We start from the raw sequence: 23,146 nt of genomic DNA, 5'->3' as shown, positions 1-23,146 counted from the left end.
CAGTGTCTACATTATTTCTATTGTCCAGTTCCTTTTATATACAGTGTCTACATTATTTCTATTGTCCAGTTCCTTTTATATACAGTGTCTACATTATTTATATTGTCCAGTTCCTTTTATATACAGTGTCTACATTATTTCTATTGTCCAGTTCCTTTTATATACAGTGTCTACATTATTTCTATTGTCCAGTTCCTTTTATATACAGTGTCTACATTATTTCTACAGTCCAGTTCCTTTTATATACAGTGTCTACATTATTTCTATTGTCCAGTTCCTTTTATATACAGTGTCTACATTATTTCTATTGTCCAGTTCCTTTTATATACAGTGTCTACATTATTTCTATTGTCCAGTTCCTTTTATATACAGTGTCTACATTATTTCTATTGTCCAGTTCCTTTTATATACAGTGTCTACATTATTTCTATTGTCCAGTTCCTTTTATATACAGTGTCTACATTATTTATATTGTCCAGTTCCTTTTATATACAGTGTCTACATTATTTCTACAGTCCAGTTCCTTTTATATACAGTGTCTACATTATTTCTATTGTCCAGTTCCTTTTATATACAGTGTCTACATTATTTCTACAGTCCAGTTCCTTTTATATACAGTGTCTACATTATTTATATTGTCCAGTTCCTTTTATATACAGTGTCTACATTATTTCTATTGTCCAGTTCCTTTTATATACAGTGTCTACATTATTTCTATTGTCCAGTTCCTTTTATATACAGTGTCTACATTATTTCTATTGTCCTGTTCCTTTTATATACAGTGTCTACATTATTTCTATTGTCCAGTTCCTTTTATATACAGTGTCTACATTATTTCTATTGTCCAGTTCCTTTTATATACAGTGTCTACATTATTTCTACAGTCCAGTTCCTTTTATATACAGTGTCTACATTATTTCTATTGTCCAGTTCCTTTTATATACAGTGTCTACATTATTTATATTGTCCAGTTCCTTTTATATACAGTGTCTACATTATTTCTACAGTCCAGTTCCTTTTATATACAGTGTCTACATTATTTCTATTGTCCAGTTCCTTTTATATACAGTGTCTACATTATTTCTATTGTCCAGTTCCTTTTATATACAGTGTCTACATTATTTCTATTGTCCAGTTCCTTTTATATACAGTGTCTACATTATTTATATTGTCCAGTTCCTTTTATATACAGTGTCTACATTATTTATATTGTCCAGTTCCTTTTATATACAGTGTCTACATTATTTCTACAGTCCAGTTCCTTTTATATACAGTGTCTACATTATTTCTATTGTCCAGTTCCTTTTATATACAGTGTCTACATTATTTCTATTGTCCAGTTCCGAAACTCAAAGACACTTATCTTTGCATAATACATGGTTTTCCACCACACTCTATGCCCATACAATCCAATGGGGTTTTGCAAAGCCCATAGGCCTATACCAAAGATTGTTTTACAGTACATTGGTGTCATCCAATCCAACCTTTCACCGGCTGGCTCAGTAAGCGCTGTGAAAAATATCAAATGGTTGTGACCCTCCAACACTGCAAATGGAGACCTTTCAGTGTGTCTGCCTTGGCTGCAGTGCTATTGACAGACAGCTAGCGTCTTAGCCTGGCTTCCTTTCTACCAGGAAGAGAAGGAATTCAGACACTTATACTCCATGTGGTGCAAATAAGCTGTGACCTTCTGTTGCTCCTGGAGCTGCTGAGAGAAAATCACCATTTCCTTGGAAAGCTATGTGTCTGTCCTCTGAAAAGACGACAAACTGGTGATGCAGGAATTGTCCTGTCACACTATAGATGGTTATTCTTGCTATGAGAGTATTTGCTAGGATGCAGTTTGAATGAGCTCTGGTCAACATAACTGTCCAGTGTACACATATGTAATCTGGATGCATAATCTCCATTACTATTACTATATTACAAAAAAATTAAAATGAGAATCAAAATGGTCAATGGTACAACAGTAACAACATTAACCAAGGGTCAAAATAACCATACATTCAACAATAACAATAAGCATACAGTAGAGTACATGTGCAGGTTGATTGGTCTGTCAGACACTGTCCCTCGACTTATGGCAGGCAGTGTGCTGTAGTGTGCTGCCAACCCACAGCTCTCTCTTCTCTCTCTCCCTCTCTCTCTCTCTCTCTCTCTCTCTCTCTTTCTCTCTCTCTCTCTCTCTCTCTCTCTCTCTCTCTCTCTCCCTCCCTCTCTCTCTCTCTGCATTCTATATTTGCTATTGACTTCTTACATGAATCATACATCCACAATCTAAAGAGACTAGCCACTACATGCATGCGTCTGGATGTAAGGCGAGGCTCTTGCTGCATCAGTAAGGCGATGTGGTGATGTCAAAGCCACTAAATGTTGCTGTGTTGTGGCCTTTTCTCTTTCCAGCACTCATATTTCATCTAGCTGCCTGCTTGGGTCCACATATTTTTAGCTATATTAGCTGTATTGATTGTATGGTGCTCAGCTCTATTTTTTTTCGGGCAGGCGACTTGGAGGGATGCCACATTCCTGGGTCCTTTGTCCTTGAGGGGGCCAGTGTTGTTATCTCCTCATGATCATCATCCATCCTGCCTCCGTCAGGGTCTGAGACCATAGACTGCCCTTCCATTCCAAGTGGGGACATGACTACATACAGAAAATGGGATAATACATCATTGCTTACATAATCAATGTGCACTAAATGACCAAAAGTATGTGGACACCTGCTCGTCGAACATCTCATTCCAAATCATGGGCATTAATATAGAGTTGGTCCCCCTTTGCTGCTATTACAGCCTCCACTCTTCTGGGAAGACTTTTCGCTAGATGTTGGAACATTGCTGCAGGGACTTGCTTCCGTTCAGCCATGAGCATTAGTGAGTTTGGGCACTGATGTTGGGCGATTAGGCCTGGCTCACAGTTGACATTCCAATTCATCTCAAAGGTGTTGGATGGGCTTGAGGTCAGGGCTCTGTGCAGGCCAGTCAAGTTCTTCCACACTGATCTCGACAAACTATTAAATAGGATGGCACTTTGTGCATGGGGGGCATTGTCATGCTGAAACAGGAAAGGGCCTTCCCTAAACTGTTGCTACAAAGTTAGAAGCACAGAATCGTCTAGATTCTGTTCTGTGATGTAGTGTAAGATTCTCTTCACTGGAACTAAGGGGCCTAGCACTAACCATGAAAAATAGCCCCAGACCATTATTCCTCCTCCACCAAACTTTACAGTTGGCACTATGCATTGGAGTAGGTAGCGTTCTCCTGGCATCCTCCAAACCCAGACTTGTCCGTTGCACTGCCAGATTGTGAAGCGTGATTCATCACTTCAGAGAACACGTTTCCACTGCTCCAGAGTCACATGGGGGCGAGCTTTACACCACTCCAGCCGACGCTTGGCATTGCGCATGGTGATTTTAGGCTTGTATGCAGCTGCTCAGCCATGGAAACCCATTTCATGAATCCTTGTGCTGACGTTGCTTGAAAAGGCAGTTTGGAACTCAGTAGTGAGTGTTGCAACCGAGAACAGACCATTTTTACACACTACGCACTTCAGCACTCGGCTGCCCAATTCTGTGAGCTTGTGTGGCCTACCACTTCGTGGCTGAGCCATTGTTGCTCCTAGATGGTTCCACTTCACAATAACAGCACTTACAGTTGACCAGGGCAGCTCTAGCAGGGCAGAAATTTGCCAAACTTGACTTGTTGGAAAGGTGGCATCCTATGACGGTGCCACGTTGAAAGGCATGGAGCCAATATTTGTCTATGGAGATTGCATGGCTGTGTGCTCGATTTTATAGACCTGTCAGCAACGTGTGTGACTGAAATAGCCAAATCCACTAATTTGAAGGGATGTCCACATACTTTTGGCAATGTAAGGTATCTTTGATGGTAATAATTGTCCTTTACCATCCAAGAGGGGACTTGATTCCAGAGTATGAGTTTGATAGTATAAAATTAGTTTTATCACAATATTGGGTTGTGACATTTTTTTTCAAGAATACTACAGGGAGAACGTTACACCTCTGCTTTTAATACAAGCCCTCCTACCTACTGTTTATGAGCCAAATAATGACAAGCTAGACATTGATTATGTTGGGAATTGTGCAATTCCTTTTCCACAAAAAAAATATTTGTAAAATATTCCTTCCTCATTCCCTCTCCCACCAGCTGAATCTTGCCTGAGTGTCTATTTTGGTTTTTGGTTTTCTACTGTGTCGCAGAAACCGGTAGACGCAAGTTAGACGTCATGTTGCTGGGCGACATGACATCGCTCAGCAACATGACACACACACACTGTAATGATAAAGTCCAGCGGTGGTCCACAGATAAGAGCCCAAAAATAGAAATGATCATTCTCTCTCTCTGCCTGGCTCCCTGCATGCCCCTCCTCCTGTGTCTCTCGGCCCCACCTCCTCTCACATTCTCCATCCTTGTTGGAAAGCAGCTTCTGCTGTGTGATGTATACGCCCTCCCTCCTCCCTCCCCCCGTTCCTCCCAGGCCCCCCTGGCGTATTTGTTCTGTGATGTTGTGATGATGCTCCCTCTCCGACTGTCCCGGAGGGGATATGGCTGGATTACAAGCGCTACACTGTGATTGGAGGAGATTAGCCACTGCCCCTGCTGAAGAGAAAAAGGAAGTACTCAGGATGACCAAGAAACAGAGTTCATGAAGAGAACAAAATCTCTCTCTCTCTCTCTCTCTCTCTCTCTCTCTCTCTCCCTCTCTCCCTCTCTAGTTGAATGCATTCAGTGTGCAACTGACTAGGTATTCCCCTTTCTCTTTCAAGCTCTCTCTCTTCTCCTCCTTCTCTCTTCATAGTGTTTCCCACATCAACCCCTTCATTTGAACTTCTTCTCCTCTCGTGCTCCTATCCGCACAATGATGTGGCCAGCTGTCATTAGCCATTGTCCTTGTTTATGTTGTCGTTTATCCAGTCGACCATGTATTTTGTCTGCTCCCTCTCTCCTGGCACTGTCCTCTCACTTTCATCCTCTCCTATCTCTCACACATCTCTGGTTCATCAGTCATGCACGATGGGGTGAGGAGGGAATAGCAGTTCTACAACTTTCCAGGGCAGTGGATTCAAACAAGAACCCCATTCTACTATGTGGGAGTACGGGCCGGCGTAGCGATGAGAGACACTGGACAGACACTGGACAGGCTGGCATTTAACAGGCATTCTGTCTGTTGATCAAAGACTGGGGAGAGGACCACGGCACTGGGCGCTAATGGGACCACTGGATGGATGGATCTGCACTAGGAGGAATGGGAATGAAATAGGGTTTTCATGAGTTGGACTCCAGTCAAGACTGTGCTGGCAGCGGCTGGTTCTGATTTGATTGACTCACGGTGACATTAGTGTGGTTGTACAGGGAGGAATTGCATTACTTTTATTGCATGTGGACTAAATAAGTAATACGAGCAGTAAATATTGAGCAGTAAACATATGCTGCACATGAAGAGGTATTTACAGTACATACAGTATGCTCTGTTGAACACAGTGACTAAACAGACACATTTCTATCATGGCTCTGTTGACTTATCAAGTATGATGAATGGAACAGTTTTAGAACAGTCTCTCTCGTTCTCACTCTCTCTCTGTCCCCTATAACCACCCTTTGATGAATCCCTGATGATTTCTGTTCATATGAGAGGACCACATTCAACCAGGATGAAACCCTGAGAAGCAGACCTCTATACTGATTGACAGGGGAGCCCTGTTTCCAGTTGAACTTGGTGTGCTTGTTAGGGAGACCTGACCACTACATGACCACTCTGACCGGTCCCCCTGACCCATGGATCGGTCATAGTAGAGCGGAATGGGCATACCTGGTCAAGGACTTGGCCTCCATGGTCTAGTCGGACGTCATGGTTCTTAAAGGGACAGTAGTATTGGCACTGAATGATAACAACACGGCTGAACCAAATATCCTTCGTTATTTAGATATAGTTTTAATGATATTGAGATAACACAACATTTTAGTGAGCTGTTTAAAATCTATAGCAGATTAAAATGGAATAGTATAACAATAACAACTAGTCAATCATCAAATAGAATTGGAATATGAGTATGAGTAACACACGTTACAGTACATACAGTAGCTACATATACACTATTAGAGAAAAAGGAACCTGAAAGTTCTTCAAGGGTTCTTCAGCTGTCCCCATATCGAGAAGCCTTTGAAGAACCCTTTTTGGTTTCAGGTAGAACCCTTTTGATTCTAGGTAGAACCCTTTTGGGTTCCATCTAAAAACCTTTCTACAGAGGATTCTACAGTACATGGATCCCCAAAATGGTTCTTCTACCTGGAACCGCAGAGTGTTCTACCTGGAACCAAAATGGGTTCTCCTATGGAGACAGCTGAAGAACCCTTTTGGAACCCTTTTTTAAAAACTTTCCCACAGTTCACCTAAACAGTTCCACTGAGATACATGTTTAATTGGTCACTGGAAAAGGGGTTGTTTGGAAATGTATGGAAGCATGCGAAACTGTGTCCTATTCTGAAAGACTGCAAAGAACCCATTACTCCTGCCAATAGTCGACCAATTAGTCTACTCCCTACACTCAGTAAGATATTGGAGGGTATTGTGAGTAGACAAATGTGGGAGTATATTGAAATTATCTGATCTGATTACAGCCAATCAGCATGCTTATCGCAAAAATCATTCCACTACCACTGCATTGGTTGACATGACTGACCAGTGGCTCAATGCTATGGATAATGGCAGGTTTGTAGGTGTACTATTTTTAGATTTCAGTGCAGCATTTGATTTAGTGGATCATGAAATTATTTTGACAAAATTAATGCATTATGGTTTTAAGGAGGTAACATTGAATTGGGTACAGTCATATCTAACTGACAGGAAACAGTCTACCTATATCAATGGTTAGTTTTCTTCCCCTAATGTGTTAAACTGTGGAATACCGCAGGGCAGCTGCCTTGGGCCACTTCTCTACTTAATATACACCAACGACCTTCCCTGTGCCTTGGTTGAAACTCAAGCTACTATATTTGCAGATGATACTACAATTTATGCAGCAAGACAATCGGTTCAACAGGTACAGCAGGCTTTGCAAGGAGATTTGGAGATTATCAGGAAATGGGTTTGCCAAAACAAACTTGCTTTAAACATCAAGAAAACCAAAGTTATGTTGGTCTGTTCAACTAGGAAAAGGCCAAAACAGCATGGGATACAATTAAGTATGGGAGGAGTACAAATTGAAGAAGTGGCAGAAACCAAACTACTGGGAGTGCAGCTAGACAACTGCTTATCATGGTCGTCTCAAATAACTAATCTATGTAAAAAAAAATATTAAAACAGCATGCATAATCAGAAGGATAGCTAAATATTTACCAGGGAAAATCCTTCAGCAAATAACACAGGCATTGGTTGAGAGTCAAGTTAACTATTGTTCGGTGGTCTGGGGAAATGCATCATCTAGTGAAGTTAGGAGGCTGCAGAATGCACAGAATAAAGCAGCAAGGATTGTTTTAAGGCGGAGATATGGTTCTTCTGTTGCAGTCATGCGCAGTGTTCTTGGTTGGTCATCAATCGACAAGATAATTGAAAAAAACATGCTTATCTTATTTTATAATATACATCATTTAAAACGGCCAAGTTCTATTCACAACAGTATTCAGTTGGTAAGAGACAGACATTCCGTAAACACTAGGAATAGATTGTCCACCATCTATGCGTTATCCAGACAGAAAAAATAAATGGCCAAAAGAACATTTCGATTTAGAGCAATAAAGAAATGGAATAAATTAACTGAGCAAACTAGAAACCTTTCAATATATAAGTTTAAACATTATTTAAAAACAATTTAAATATAGTATATAGAAATGTTGTGGGACTATAGTAGATGAAGAATCAATATTTTTTTAGATTGAGTATTTATTGGGTCATTATGCAAGTGTATTATGTATGTTTGTAATAGTGTGTTATATGTGAAAGTGTGTTTGTATTTTAAATTGTATTTTAATGTTAAGGACTCTTGGAAGATTAGTCCAAGGGACTAAAAGAGTCCTAAAACAGTAGTAATAGATAGGGCCATGAGAATCACTCAGTGCAGGCATTTTACATTTTTAAAGCATGAAACACACCAAGAATCTCACTGCCGATAGACTGCCGATAGGTACTTATCACAGTGGGAGGCTGTTGCTTCTCTTGTTAGAACAAAAGTGGTACCAGTAGAGACAAATCTACCGATTGTACTTGTAGAATCGCAATGCTCGTCAGTGGCCAATAACTTGACTTTGAGCCAATCAGAGAGCACGAATCCCCACGTGGGGAGGCAAAAACAAAAATGGATAAAAGAGGACATTTTCTGAGTAGGCTACATCCACAGATGAGCCAGTCACACTTCATATGCAATGTAGCCTTGGGTATGGTAGCTAGCTAAGTGTACAGACGCAATGCACACAACACTAAAGACTTCCTCTAAGCTAGCTAACTATTGTAGCTAGTATTGATATTATCATTAAATCACAATGGATTAGCTAGTTAGCATGAAACAGCTGCCTTTGTTAGCTGCTGAGTTAGCTAGCTAGTTATGTCACAGATAGAACATTGAGACAGATATTTCACTGGATGTATAAATGTGAAGCATCCGGTTGGCATTTCCACTGATCACCAAATATGGTAGTGAGAGGAAGCCCACAGAGGGACAAGATGGAGCGAGGTAGATTTTGGCCGACATTCTACATTCTCATCGATTAAACATTTGATCTCAATACAGTTTTCTATTCCCAAAACTAGAATCTGTTATGAACAGATTGGACTATGTTTTGTAAACTTTAAAAAATGTGCGCAGTTTAGAAGGAGTGCAAAGGCAAATTGAGTTACCGCACTTCAGAGTAGGCGTCCCCTATCAGAAATATGCAGATGCATACTAGAACGCACCAATAGGATAGCGCTAGCGCGTACTTGACTCTGCCCACCTCCTTGCCTGTTCTGCCCACTACGACCCATTGGAAACGACAAGCTGTGGTCTATCTTAGTTTAGTTGTGAAAATCTTTGGCTATGTTGCGCTACCTAGTGAATATGCTAACGTTAGCTAGCTAGCTAAACATTTGACTATGGGCTGGCACTGGCAGTATGGGATTATGGAGAGGGAATTATATTGTTTCTTCGTCATATTGCTAGGTAGTTATCTAACTGTGGCCATCAGGCTAGTATCAACAAGGGCTTTCTAAAAAATAGCAGCATTAGCGCAGAATGATTGGAATCTAGACCATAAGCAATAAGCATGGATATGCACCTTCTGGTTTGGAGTAATTTAACAAGGCTGGCTGATTACTTCAAAGGTCTTTGCAGTTTGAACACAAAAGAGATTGACTGCGGACACAAACGTTTGACAATCCTACCGGTGTGTCTGAGTTTTAAGGGGAAAGTCACAAAGGTGAGCGCATGCCCATGTGCACACACACACACACACAGGTACGTGTATTAACACACACACACGTACACACACACACACACAAGCACATTCATATCACAAGCATCATTAGGTAAAAGGACATCAGGGCAGAGCCTCACACTTCATTGGACATAGTGTGTTTGTATGTGTGTGTTTGCGTGAATGTGCCTGCATGTGTGTGTGCATGTGTGTGTTCTCCCCCTCAACCTTCCCCTAGCACACAGGAGTACAGTAGTAAAAATAGCTCTCTCTCTCAGCCCACTGGCTGCAGTCTGAGCAGCAGCAGCTGGAAGAGGCCCCCTCTTCTCCCCAATCTTCCTTTCTCACTCTCCCTAGCCCTCTCTCTTTCCCCTCCCCAAATCTCTCTCCTTCCTATCTCCTTACTTCTCTGCTCCTTCCCTTCCCCATTTCTCTCCTCCCCCTCTCTCCTGCTCGCTTTCTCTCTTTCTCTCACTCTCTCTCTCTTTCTCCTTCCCCCTCCCTCCTGCTCTCCCCCTCTCTATCTCTCCATCTCTCTCTCTTTCTCCTTCCCCCTCCCTCCTGCTCTCCCTCTCTCTATCTCTCACTCTCTCTCTCTTTCTCCTCCCCCCTCCCTCCTGCTCTCCCTCTCTCTCTCTCTCTCTCTTTCTCCTTCCCCCTCCCTCCTGCTCTCCCTCTCTCTATCTCTCGCTCGCTCTCTCTCCTTCCCCTTCCCTCCTGCTCTCCCTCTCTCTCTCTCTTTCTCCTTCCCCCTCCCTCCTGCTCTCCCTCTCTCTATCTCTCCTAGCAGAGTGCACCGTCATTGTTGCTCCTAGCATTAGAGAACAGCAAGGGGATCAGGTTGCTGATGCTGAACATGGGGAAAGTGTTTCTGTCTTTTTAGCATTTAGGCTACTATTTAGGCTATCTATTCTCTTTATGCAACGCTCACATCTGTCTGGCCTATCATCTATCACCACGAAGATACATCCCATCCATCTGAGGATACACGTCTAGCCCTCAGCCCTCGCTCATAAATCATCTGTCTGGCCTATCATCTATCACCACGAAGATACATCCCATCCATCTGAGGATACACGTCTAGCCCTCAGCCCTCGCTCATAAATCATCTGTCTGGCCTATCATGTATCACCATGGAGATACATCCCATCCATCTGAGGATACACGTCTAGCCCTCAGCCCTCGCTCATAAATCATCTGTCTGGCCTATCATGTATCACCATGGAGATACATCCCATCCATCTGAGGATACACGTCTAGCCCTCAGCCCTCGCTCATAAATCATCTGTCTGGCCTATCATGTATCACCATGGAGATACATCCAATCCATCTGAGGATACACGTCTAGCCCTCAGCCCTCGCTCAAAAATCCTCTGTCTGGCCTATCATCTATCACCATGGAGATACATCACATCCATCTGAGGATACACGTCTAGCCCTCAGCCCTCGCTCATAAATCATCTGTCTGGCCTATCATGTATCACCATGGAGATACATCCAATCCATCTGAGGATACACGTCTAGCCCTCAGCCCTCGCTCATAAATCATCTGTCTGGCCTATCATGTATCACCATGGAGATACATCCCATCCATCTGAGGATACACGTCTAGCCCTCAGCCCTCGCTCATAAATCATCTGTCTGGCCTATCATGTATCACCATGGAGATACATCCAATCCATCTGAGGATACACGTCTAGCCCTCAGCCCTCGCTCAAAAATCATCTGTCTGGCCTATCATCTATCACCATGGAGATACATCACATCCATCTGAGGATACACGTCTAGCCCTCAGCCCTCACTCATAAATCATCTGTCTGGCCTATCATCTATCACCACGAAGATACATCCCATCCATCTGAGGATACACGTCTACCCCTCAGCCCTCGCTCAAAAATCATCTGTCTGGCCTATCATCTATCACCATGGAGATACATCCCATCCATCTGAGGATACACGTCTACCCCTCAGCCCTTGCTCATAAATCATCTGTCTGGCCTATCATCTATCACCACGAAGATACATCCCATCCATCTGAGGATACACGTCTACCCCTCAGCCCTCGCTCAAAAATCATCTGTCTGGCCTATCATCTATCACCACGGAGATACATCCCATCCATCTGAGGATACACGTCTAGCCCTCAGCCCTCGCTCATAAATCAAGAGACGGGTGAAAATTAAGAGTCTGACTTTTTTTATCCCCCTTTTCCTTCCCTCCCTTCGTCCTGCCTCTACCAATCGCTGATTGTTTTTTAAACGGCTCTAAGTAAAATCGTGAGGACGGTCCCAATAGTGATGGAGTCGTTTGGAAGAATGATAAAGGGATAAGCGATAGAGGAGTGACAGATGTGTGCCACTGACCCCAAAGGGAAGCTGACCCTACCCCTCCCTCCCGCCCTCCCTCCCAACCTCCCTCCCTCCCTCCCGCCCTCCCTCCCAACCTCCCTCCCTCCCTCCCTCCCTCCCTCCCTCTACTTTCAGAGATCACATCACTCTCTTATGTGTAAATCAGGCTCATGTCAATAACACTATCTAGATCCCAGTAAGTGTTTGAAGGAGAGATGAAAGAGACAGTCTGAATGCCACACTTGCTGTAAAGGAAAAGGGCAGGAGAGGAGGGATGGCAGGATGAGGAAGGTGATTTGTGAGAATAGTTGCCATGGTGACTCTGACATCACTGAAGGCGTAGGCTTGAGTGCTCACTCAATGGGAGTTTTGTTTGTGTTGAAGGCAAAAAATACACTCTAGAGGAGAGAGAGAGAGAGAGAGAGATAGCTTCAGTTATTTTTTAACCAGGTAGGCCAGTTCTTATTTACAACTGCGACCTGGCCAAGATAAAGCAAAGCAGTGAGACAAACACAGAATTACACATGGGTGGGCCTCCCGGGTGGCGCAGTGGTTAAGGGCGCTGTACTGCAGCGCCAGCTGTGCCATCAGAGTCCCTGGGTTCGCGCCCAGGCTCTGTCGTAACCGGCCGCGACCGGGAGGTCCGTGGGGCGACGCACAATTGGCCTAGCGTCGCCCGGGTTAGGGAGGGCTTGGTCGGTAGGGGTGTCCTTGTCTCATCGCGCACCAGCGACTCCTGTGGCGTGCTGGGCGCAGTGTACGCTAGCCAAGGTGGCCAGGTGCACGGTGTTTCCTCCGGCGCATTGGTGCGGCTGGCTTCCGGGTTGGATGTGCGCTGTGTTAAAGAAGCAGCGGCTTGGTTGGTTGTGTATCGGAGGACGCATGACTTTCAACCTTCGTCTCTCCCGAGCCCGTACGGGAGTTGTAGCGATGAGACAAGATAGTAACTACTACAACAATTGGATACTACGAAATTGGGGAGAAAAAGTGTGTGCAAATGTATACAAATTGTAAATAAGAATTTGTTCTTAACTGGCTTGCCTAGTTAAATACAATAAAATATCAAGACCTGCCACTCAACAGTCCAAGGATGCTGAGAATAATCCCATCTCTTCAACATAACTTGAGAGACAGCGATGTCAATACTGGGGGGAAAAAGTGTGGGGAATTGGGGAATTGCAATGTGGCAGTTTAAATTATTATTATTTTTTGGTATCCAATTGGTAGTTATTAGTCTTGTCTCATAACTGCAACTCCTGTACAGACTCAGGAGAGGCAACAATCGAGAGCCGTGCCTCCTCCAAAACACAACAAAACCAAGCCGCACTGCTTCTTGACACAATGCCCTCTTAACTCAAAGCTAGCCACACCAATGGGTCAGAGGAAACACCATACACCTGGTGACCGTGTCAGCATGCACTGCGCCCAGCCCACCACAGGAGTTGCTAGTGTGCAATGGGACAAGGACATCCCTGCCGGCCAAACCCTCCCCTAACCCAGACGACGTTGGGCCAATTGTGGGCCGCTCCATGGGTCTCCCGATTGCGGCCGGCTTTGTCAAAGCCTGGACTTGAACCCAGAATCTCTAGTGGCACAGCTAACACTGAGATGCAGAGCCTCAGACCACAGCTAGCACTGAGATGCAGAGTCTCAGACCACAGCTAGCACTGCGATGCAGAGTCTTAGACCACAGCTAACACTGAGATGCAGAGCCTCAGACCACAGCTAACACTGAGATGCAGAGCCTCAGACCACAGCTAGCACTGCGATGCAGAGTCTCAGACCACAGCTAGCACTGAGATGCAGAGCCTCAGACTACAGCTAGCACTGAGATGCAGAGTCTCAGACCACAGCTAGCACTGAGATGCAGAGCCTCAGACCACAGCTAGCACTGAGATGCAGAGCCTCAGACCACAGCTAGCACTGAGATGCAGAGCCTCAGACCACAGCTAGCACTGAGATGCAGAGTCTCAGACCACAGCTAGCACTGAGATGCAGAGCCTCAGAACACAGCTAGCACTGAGATGCAGAGTCTCAGACCACAGCTAGCACTGAGATGCAGAGCCTCAGACCACAGCTAGCACTGAGATGCAGAGTCTCAGACCACAGCTAACACTGAGATGCAGAGCCTCAGACCACAGCTAGCACTGCGATGCAGAGCCTCAGACCACAGCTAGCACTGAGATGCAGAGCCTCAGACCACAGCTAGCACTGAGATGCAGAGTCTCAGACCACAACTAACACTGAGATGCAGAGTTTCAGACCACAGCTAACACTGAGATGCAGAGCCTCAGACCACAGCTAACACTGAGATGCAGAGTCTCAGACCACAGCTAGCACTGAGATGCAGAGCCTCAGACCACAGCTAACACTGAGATGCAGAGTCTCAGACCACAGCTAACACTGAGATGCAGAGTCTCAGACCACAGCTAACACTGAGATGCAGAGTCTCAGACCACAGCTAACACTGAGATGCAGAGTCTCAGACCACAGCTAGCACTGAGATGCAGAGTCTCAGACCACAGCTAACACTGAGATGCAGAGCCTCAGACCACAGCTAACACTGAGATGCAGAGTCTCAGACCACAGCTAACACTGAGATGCAGAGTCTCAGACCACAGCTATCACTGAGATGCAGAGTCTCAGACCACAGCTAACACTGAGATGCAGAGTCTCAGACCACAGCTAACACTGAGATGCAGAGCCTCAGACCACAGCTAACACTGAGATGTAGAGCCTCAGACCACAGCTAACACTGAGATGCAGAGCCTCAGACCACAGCTAGCACTGAGATGCAGAGTCTCAGACCACAGCTAGCACTGAGATGCAGAGCCTCAGACCACAGCTAACACTGAGATGCAGAGTCTCAGACCACAGCTAGCACTGAGATGCAGAGCCTCAGACCACAGCTAGCACTGAGATGCAGAGTCTTAGAACACTGCACCACTCTGGAGGCCCTGTCATTTTTATTTCTACAAGTACTTTGACGAGGGAGGCATAAAATGGTATTGAATTGATGTTGAAGGAAAAGTACATTGTGGACACACACACACACACACACACACACACACACACACACACACACACACACTCACACTGCAAAAGGACATCAGGGCAGAGCCTCACACTCTGGACCTTGGCACCGGTTCACCGCTGCTACCGATTGGCTGTAGTGGCACCAGTTAGCCGTGAGCCAGGCTTGGATTCCCTGTCGACACGGCCCCCCGGCGCACCACCACGACTGGTCTGCCGACGAATACTCCATCCGCTGTGCCTTCAACCGGCCTCCGTCGGAGGGCTGCTAACTTTAAACGCAGTGTAGCCCGAGTGCTAGCGTAGTGGCGGCTCCCCTGTTCCATCTACTGCTGCCCTCTGGACACTATGATCACTTGGCTACATAGCTGATGCCTGCTGGACTGTCCATTAATCACGGTACTCCATTCTGTTTATTTATGTTTTATTTGTCGGCCCCAGCCACGAACTCAGGCTCTGTGTGTAGTTAATCCGACCCTCTCTGCCTAGTCATCGCCATTTTTACCTGCTGTTGTTGTGTTAGCTGATTAGCTGTTGTTGTCTCACCTGTTGTTTTAGCAAGCTCTCCCAATCAAGACCTGCGATTACTTTATGCCTCGCTGTATGTCTCTCTCAAATGTCAATATGCCTTGTATACTGTTGTTCAGGTTAGTTATCATTGTTTTAGTTTACAATGGAGCCCCTAGTTCCACTCTTCATACCTCTGATACCTCCTTTGTCCCACCTCCCACACATGTGGTGACCTCACCCATTACAACCAGCATGTCCAGAGATACAACATCTCTTATCATCACCCAGTGCCTGGGCTTACCTCCGCTGTACCCACACCCCACCATACCCCTGTCTGCGCATTATGCCCTGAATATATTCTACCATGCCCAGAAATCTGCTCCTTTTATTCTTTGTCCCCAATGCTCTAGGCGACCAGTTTTGATAGCCTTTAGCCGCACCCTCATACTACTCCTCCTTTGTTCCGCGGGTGATGTGGAGGTAAACCCAGGCCCTGCATGTCCTCAGGCACCCTCATTTGTTGACTTCTGTGATCGAAAAAGCCTTGGTTTCATGCATGTCAACATCAGAAGCCTCCTTCCTAAGTTTGTTTTACTCACTGCTTTAGCACACACTGATGTCCTTGCCGTGTCTGAATCCTGGCTTAGGAAGGCTACCAAAAATTCTGAGATTTCCATACCCAACTATAACATTTTCAGTCAAGATAGAACTGCCAAAGGGGGAGGAGTTGCAGTCTACTGCAGAGATAGCCTGCAAAGTAATGTCATACTTTCCAGGTCCATACCCAAACAGTTCGAACTACTAATTTTAAAAATGACTCTCTCCAGAAATAAGTCTCTCACTGTTGCCTCCTTCTACCGACCCCCCACAGCTCCCAGCTGTGCCCTGGACACCATTTGTGAATTGATCACCCCCCATCTAGCTTCAGAGTTTGTTCTGTTAGGTGACCTAAACTGGGATATGCTTAACACCCCGGCAGTCCTACAATCTAAGCTAGATGCCCTCAAACTCACACAAATCATCAAGGTACAACCCTAAATCTGTAAACAAGGGCACCCTCATAGACGTTATCCTGACCAACTGGCCCTCCAAATACACCTCCGCTGTCTTCTTTTTTTTTTTTTTATTGATTTAAAAAAAAATGACCCCTTTTTCTCCCCAATTTCGTGATATCCAATTGTTGTAGTAGCTACTATCTTGTCTCATTGCTACAACTCCCGTACGGGCTCGGGAGAGACGAAGGCTGCTACCTCCGCTGTCTCCAATCAGGATCTCAGCGATCACTGCCTCATTGCCTGTATCCGCTACGGGTCCGCAGTCAAACGACCACCCCTCATCACTGTCAAACGCTCCCTAAAACACTTCTGCGAGCAGGCCTTTCTAATTGACCTGGCCCGGGTATCCTGGAAGGATATTGACCTCATCCCGTCAATTGAGGATGCCTGGTCATTCTTTAAAAGTAACTTCCTCACCATCTTAGATAAGAATGCTCTGTTCAAAAAATGCAGAACTAAGAACAGATATAGCCCTTGGTTCACTCCAGACCTGACTGCCCTCGACCAGCACAAAAACATCCTGTGGCGGACTGCAATAGCATTGAATAGTCCCCGCGATATGCAACTGTTCAGGGAATTCAGGAACCAATACACGCAGTCAGTCAGGAAAGCAAAGGCCAGCTTTTTCAAGCAGAAATTTGCATCCTGTAGCTTTAACTCCAAAAAGTTCTGGGACACTGTAAAGTCCATGGAGAACAAGAGCACCTCCTCCCAGCACCCGTCTTCATCGACCTGGCCAAGGCTTTCGACTCTGTCAATCACCATATTCTTATATTCTTATCGAGACTCAGTAGCCTCGGTTTTTCTAATGACTGCCTTGCCTGGTTCACCAACTACTTTGCAGACAGAGTTCAGTGTGTCAAATCGGAGGGCATGTTGTCCGGTCCTCTGGCAGTCTCTATGGGGGTGCCACAGGGTTCAATTCTCGGGCCGACTCTTTTCTCTGTATATATCAATGATGTTGCTCTTGCTCTTGCTGCGGGCGATTCCCTGATCCACCTCTACACAGACGACACCATTCTGTATACTTCTGGCCCTTCCTTGGACACTGTGCTATCTAACCTCCAAACGAGCTGCAATGCCATTCAACACTCCTTCCGTGGCCTCCAACTGCTCTTAAACGCAAGTAAAACCAAATGCATGTTTTTCAACCGTTCACTACTTGCACCCGCACGCCCGACTAGCATCACCACCCTGGATGGTTCCGACCTAGAATATGTGGACATCTATAAGTACCTAGGTGTCTGGCTAGACTGTAAACTCTCCTTCCAGACTCATATCAAACATCTCCAATCTAAAATCAAATCTAGAGTCGGCTTTCTATTCCGCAACAAAGCCTCCTTCACTCACGCCGCCAAACTTACCCTAGTAAAACTGACTATCCTACCGATCCTCGACTTTGGCGATGTCATCTACAAAATAGCTTCCAATACTCTAATCAGCAAACTGGATGCAGTTTATCACAGTGCCATCCCTTTTGTTACTAAAGCACCTTATACCACCCACCACTGCGACCTGTATGCTCTAGTCGGCTGGTCCTCGCTACATATTCGTCGCCAGACCCACTGGCTCCAGGTCATCTACAAGTCCATGCTAGGTAAAGCTCCGCCTTATCTCAGTTCACTGGTCACGATGGCAACACCCACCCGTAGCACCCGCTCCAGCAGGTGTATCTCACCGATCATCCCTAAAGCCAACACCTCATTTGGCCGCCTTTCCTTCTAGTTCTCTGCTGCCTGTGACTGGAACGATTTGCAAAAATCGCTGAAATTGGAGACTTTTATCTCCCTCACCAACTTTAAACATCTGCTATCTGAGCAGCTAACCGATCGCTGCACCTGTACATAGTCCATCGGTAAATAGCCCACCCAATTTACCTACCTCATCCCCATACGGTTTTTATTTATTTACTTTTCTGCTCTTTTTATCACTCCAGTGTTAATCTGCTAAATTGTAATTATTCGCCTACCTCCTCATGCCTTTTGCACACAATGTATATAGACTATTTTTTCCCCCTACTGTGTTATTGACTTGTTTATTGTTTACTCCATGTGTAACTCTGTGTTGTTGTCTGTTCACACTGCTATGCTTTATCTTGGCCAGGTCGCAGTTGTAAATGAGAACTTGTTCTCAACTTGCCTACCTGGTTAAATAAAGGTGAAAAATAATAATAATAATAAACACTCACACTCACACACACACACACGCACACACACACACACACATGGTACACTGACAAGCCCCACAACTGGACACAGTCATAGCCCGTAACAATAGCTGCAGTGATGTAACTCAAAGGACTCTTTTAATTTCCCCTCTTTCTCATCAATACAGAAATTGCAGCCATTGAATTGTCTCTGCAGGGAACCTGGGAGATGTAGTTTGATGTAGTTTTTGTGTCTCTGACTTGCAGGGGGTTGACTTTTTTTGTTTGAGTGTTTTGTGTCCCGTTGGTTTGGATTTAAAATGAATACATCTTCAAGTAGAGTGTTTGCTCCAAGTATAACATCTGTTCTTCCATTTATTGGAATACACAACCTGAGCTTCAACCCCAATCTGGGGACAACAGTGAATTAATCTACACTCACCAAATGAAAACTATTTTTGTCACCTTTAGGCACCTTTCTCTGTTTGTTGCACCCTCGTCATAGAATACTGTCGCACTATTATATCACATGCTACAGATGTAGGATTTTAATTTGAGCCAGTTTGCTACAGCAGGAGAATAATCCTGCAGCAACAGGAAATGTGAATTATTAATTTAAAAAAAAAATTCATAAAGGAAATTACAGACTTCAGAAGACAAATATAGTACAAGTTTTAATTTCCTGCATTGCAGGAGGATCAAATTAAGATCCAACATCTGTATAACAACTGCTTGCCTAAACGTTGGTTCCCTAACTGCACTAACAAAAGGTCATAACCTTGTTCTCTTTTCCTCCCTCTTTATTGATTTCCCCCGTATCTCTTTCTCATCCCACCAGTTGTTGCCTAATGCCTGTAGATACCACCAGCAGCACCAATGGGTCAAACTAAGACGTGTTCGTGTCACGTGGATTTGCGGTCCTCGCGGATGGAGACACTAGTGTCCCAGTGACACGGATAACACGGGCAGTGAGATGACACCATATGCGTGTCACTGGGGATCAAGGGTGAGATGTATGGAAACACTGTGTCATACCAGAGCAAGGTCGTGTTCATGTGGCACTAAACAGAAGAAAAAGGAATGAAACTGCTTTTCTCCGGTGTGTCCTAATGTATACGACCCTGGTCTTGTGACAGTGTTTAGTTGTGGGCTTTCTTTAGCTGCTGCTGAGAAGATTAAGAGAGGGATGGAGGAGGGGGAGGGAGGGAGGATGGGGTTGCCGGGTCATGTGATTTGGTTGGATACTTTTGGGGGTGACTTTGGAACATCCCAGACTATATGTGGTAAACAAGAGTGTTTGATTGATTGAGTCCCCCTTATCGACAATGAGTGAAATTCGCAGTCAATCAATACTTAGACCTTGTTGAAAACTTGATATAGTTTTAACATTCAAGCTGGACATATTTGTGTTGTGTGTGTTGTGTGTGTGTGTGTGTGTGTGTGTGTGTGTGTGTATGACTAGGATACAAGCTATCAGTCTTTCAGCAAAGAATATACCACTGAGAGAGAGTACCACTTAGTCTGCTATTTCAGACTGCCATTTGAGAGAGAGAGAGTACCACTTAGTCTGCTATTTTAGACAGCTATTTGAGAGAGAGAGAGAGAGAGAGAGAGAGAGAGAGAGAGAGAGAGAGAGAGAGAGAGAGAGAGAGAGAGAGAGAGAGAGAGAGTTTACTTTGAATTCTTCCTATTTGCCAGATCCCTCCCACTGTTTCATTTATTACCTGGTTTTGCGATTCTTATTCATAACCAGTTCAGACGCCATCTGATAATTTCTCACCTATTGGTTCCATGAGGCAGAAGCTGAATGAATGAAGGGAGGGAATGTGATGTACCCATTTAACTATGCATCACCTTACCTGCCGTGATCAGGTATTGTATCTGTTTCCAAAACAGGCAGAATTATTATTATGGCACGACTTGCCCTGCTGGAGTCACATGGTCATTGTCGGCATGTGTGTGTGTGTGTGTGTGTGTGTGTGTGTGTGTGTGTGTGTGTGTGTGTGTGTGTGTGTGTGTGTGTGTGGCATGGGCTGATAAGGCCGTGAGGGACTTAACATAGACCCTTGACACTTTCTCTGAGTGTTAATCTGAGAGAGGAAGAGGCTGGAAGGTGCTGCAGACACACGCACACACACACACACACACACACACACACACACACACACACACACACACACACACACACACACACACACACACACACACACACACACACACACACACACACACAAGGGAATTATGAAATGTCAATGTGTCAGCTCCAACGTGATAGCCCATGGGGCAAAGTGTGTCTGGACACAAAAGCTTGTGTAAACAAAAGTGCCTTAGGAATTAAATGTCCCACACATAGAGCTACATACCACATACATAGAGCTACATACCACATACATAGAGCTACATACCGCATATCTACATACAACACAGCTATACAACACTTACATGGAGCTAAATACAATAATATGTGGGTTTTTATCTGAACTAAGAAATACCTGTTGTATTCATTCAAGTCAAACCCCACACTGTAGCTATAAAGGTACTGCAAAGAAATACTGCACATTTCGTCTGACAAGGTGAACGATGTGAAATCCTGGAGGAAGGAGAGAAGTGATGTGTCATGGCCGACCTGACTCAAGTCTAGTTCAGCTCGTTTCGGGGTGAGGGTTAGAGAGAGAGAGAGAGAGCCAGAGACAGAGCCAGATGACATCACTGAAACCAAACGCCAGACTGTTCTGATTCTTATCTCCAGGACAATATAACACCGGCACTGCCAAGAGGAATGGAAAAGGAAAAGGGACATCCAGCTGAAGTTACCAAACGGTTAGTCATTGTCAGTGACATTATTTGCAAAGTGGAGCAAGAGACCAACTGTGTCATATGTTATGATAATGTTGAGATAGGTATTACACAGTTGGACTAGATTATCAAAACCTTCTTATACACACATTGTGAAAATGTGTCTCAATGGAGACATGATACACATCAGATTTAATCGGTATGGTGGGCAAAGAAAAAACCTGCAGATAAGATATTACATTCTCTCAGTATCTCAATATCTCAGTAGTTTGGTATTATGAAACAAATGTTCTTTGCCTAAAATAACTAGGATGGATAGAGGGCCATTGGCGTGTCATCTTCTGTGACTAATACAGCAAAACAGCACTCTTCAGAAGTCTCGTTGGCAAAGACACAACATACTGCATGGACACATACTAGTGGACGAAAACAACCTAACATCAATACATAAAATGCCTTCTAAACCCATTGTATGTAGAATTGGAATAGAAATTAGCTCTTTGAAGCCATATAACAATCCATATAATTTACTCAGGACTTTCTACTCGTCTGCCATACAAAGTAAATGCCGGTTGCCTATAAAATGCTGATGGAATTTGAGAGGGAGAGGAAAGCCTGGCTGGATTTGTTAAGCTCCTCTCTCTGTGGGTGTCTTGTTAGTCACAATGTAAAACCTGGTCTAAATCACAGTTGTTTACCAGGTGGGGGGTTACATCAGATTTACACCGATGTCACAATTCTGACATCACACACCAATGTAATGTAAATTTGGTTCTGTCCTTTTCTAGGTACATTGATAAGACTAAGTATTGGAATATTGATTGTAGTAGAAACAGAATAGCTGCAGGATCAAGTGTTATAACCTTGTCACAAGGGATGCTAGAGAGTAGAGTAGTCACAACACTAGAACGTCCCAAACCAATATCCGTAGTTTATGAAGCCGTCTTCCAACCTCACACAGTCTCCTTTAGAGGTAGATGACATAGATGTGGGTGCTTAACCGCTCCATCTACAGTACATGGATTAGAACACACACACTTTGTATTTTCCTCTCCTGGATGTGATTACATTGTGAGGCGGGGTGAGTGATGTGTGTGTGTATGGATGAGGTAGACTATCAGATTCACTGGGTGTCCATGTATTATTCCATTGTATTGAATACAAAGCAGCTTCATCCCAGCACCACAGCCAAACAGGTGTTCATCCTCCTCTTCTCCCATCCTTCTCCTGTCCCCGTTGTTGTCTCCCATCCCTCTGTTCATCTATCAGACGCAGACAGCCTCTTTTTACTTTTCATTTCTCCCAGGTCATTTTGAATGGGTAATATGATATGCACATTAAAATTCACACTGACTTTGATAAGTAGTCTCTCTGTTGATGCGTTTTCTTTCCTTGGTGTTCTTCATGGTCTGTTTGGTCTACTCTGCTACTTCACTGAAATGAGACAGATAACAGAGTTGTCGTCTCTCTCTCTCTCTCTCTCTCTCTCTCTCTCTCTCTCTCTCTCTCTCTCTCCCGTTAAAACCCAGTCCTTGCCCTCAGGCTACTGTAACCCCATCGCTCCTCACGTTCCCCAGTTTCAGACTACTGTACCCCCATCCCTCCTCACATCCCATAGTCTGACTACTGTACCCATCCCTCCACACATCCCCCAGTCTCAGACTACTGTACCCCCCCATCCCTCCTTACATCCCCCAGTCTCAGACTACTGTACCCCCATCCCTCCTCACATCCCCCAGTCTCAGACTACTGTACCCCCTTCCCTCCTCACATCTCCTAGTCTCAGACTACTGTACCATCCCTCCACACATCCCATAGTCTCAGAATACTGTACCCCATCCCTCCTCACATCCC

This window comes from Oncorhynchus mykiss, chromosome 12 (assembly GCF_013265735.2).
Source record: "Oncorhynchus mykiss isolate Arlee chromosome 12, USDA_OmykA_1.1, whole genome shotgun sequence".
Classification (NCBI taxonomy): domain Eukaryota; kingdom Metazoa; phylum Chordata; class Actinopteri; order Salmoniformes; family Salmonidae; genus Oncorhynchus; species Oncorhynchus mykiss.
Note: the sequence above shows the minus strand (reverse complement) of the source record.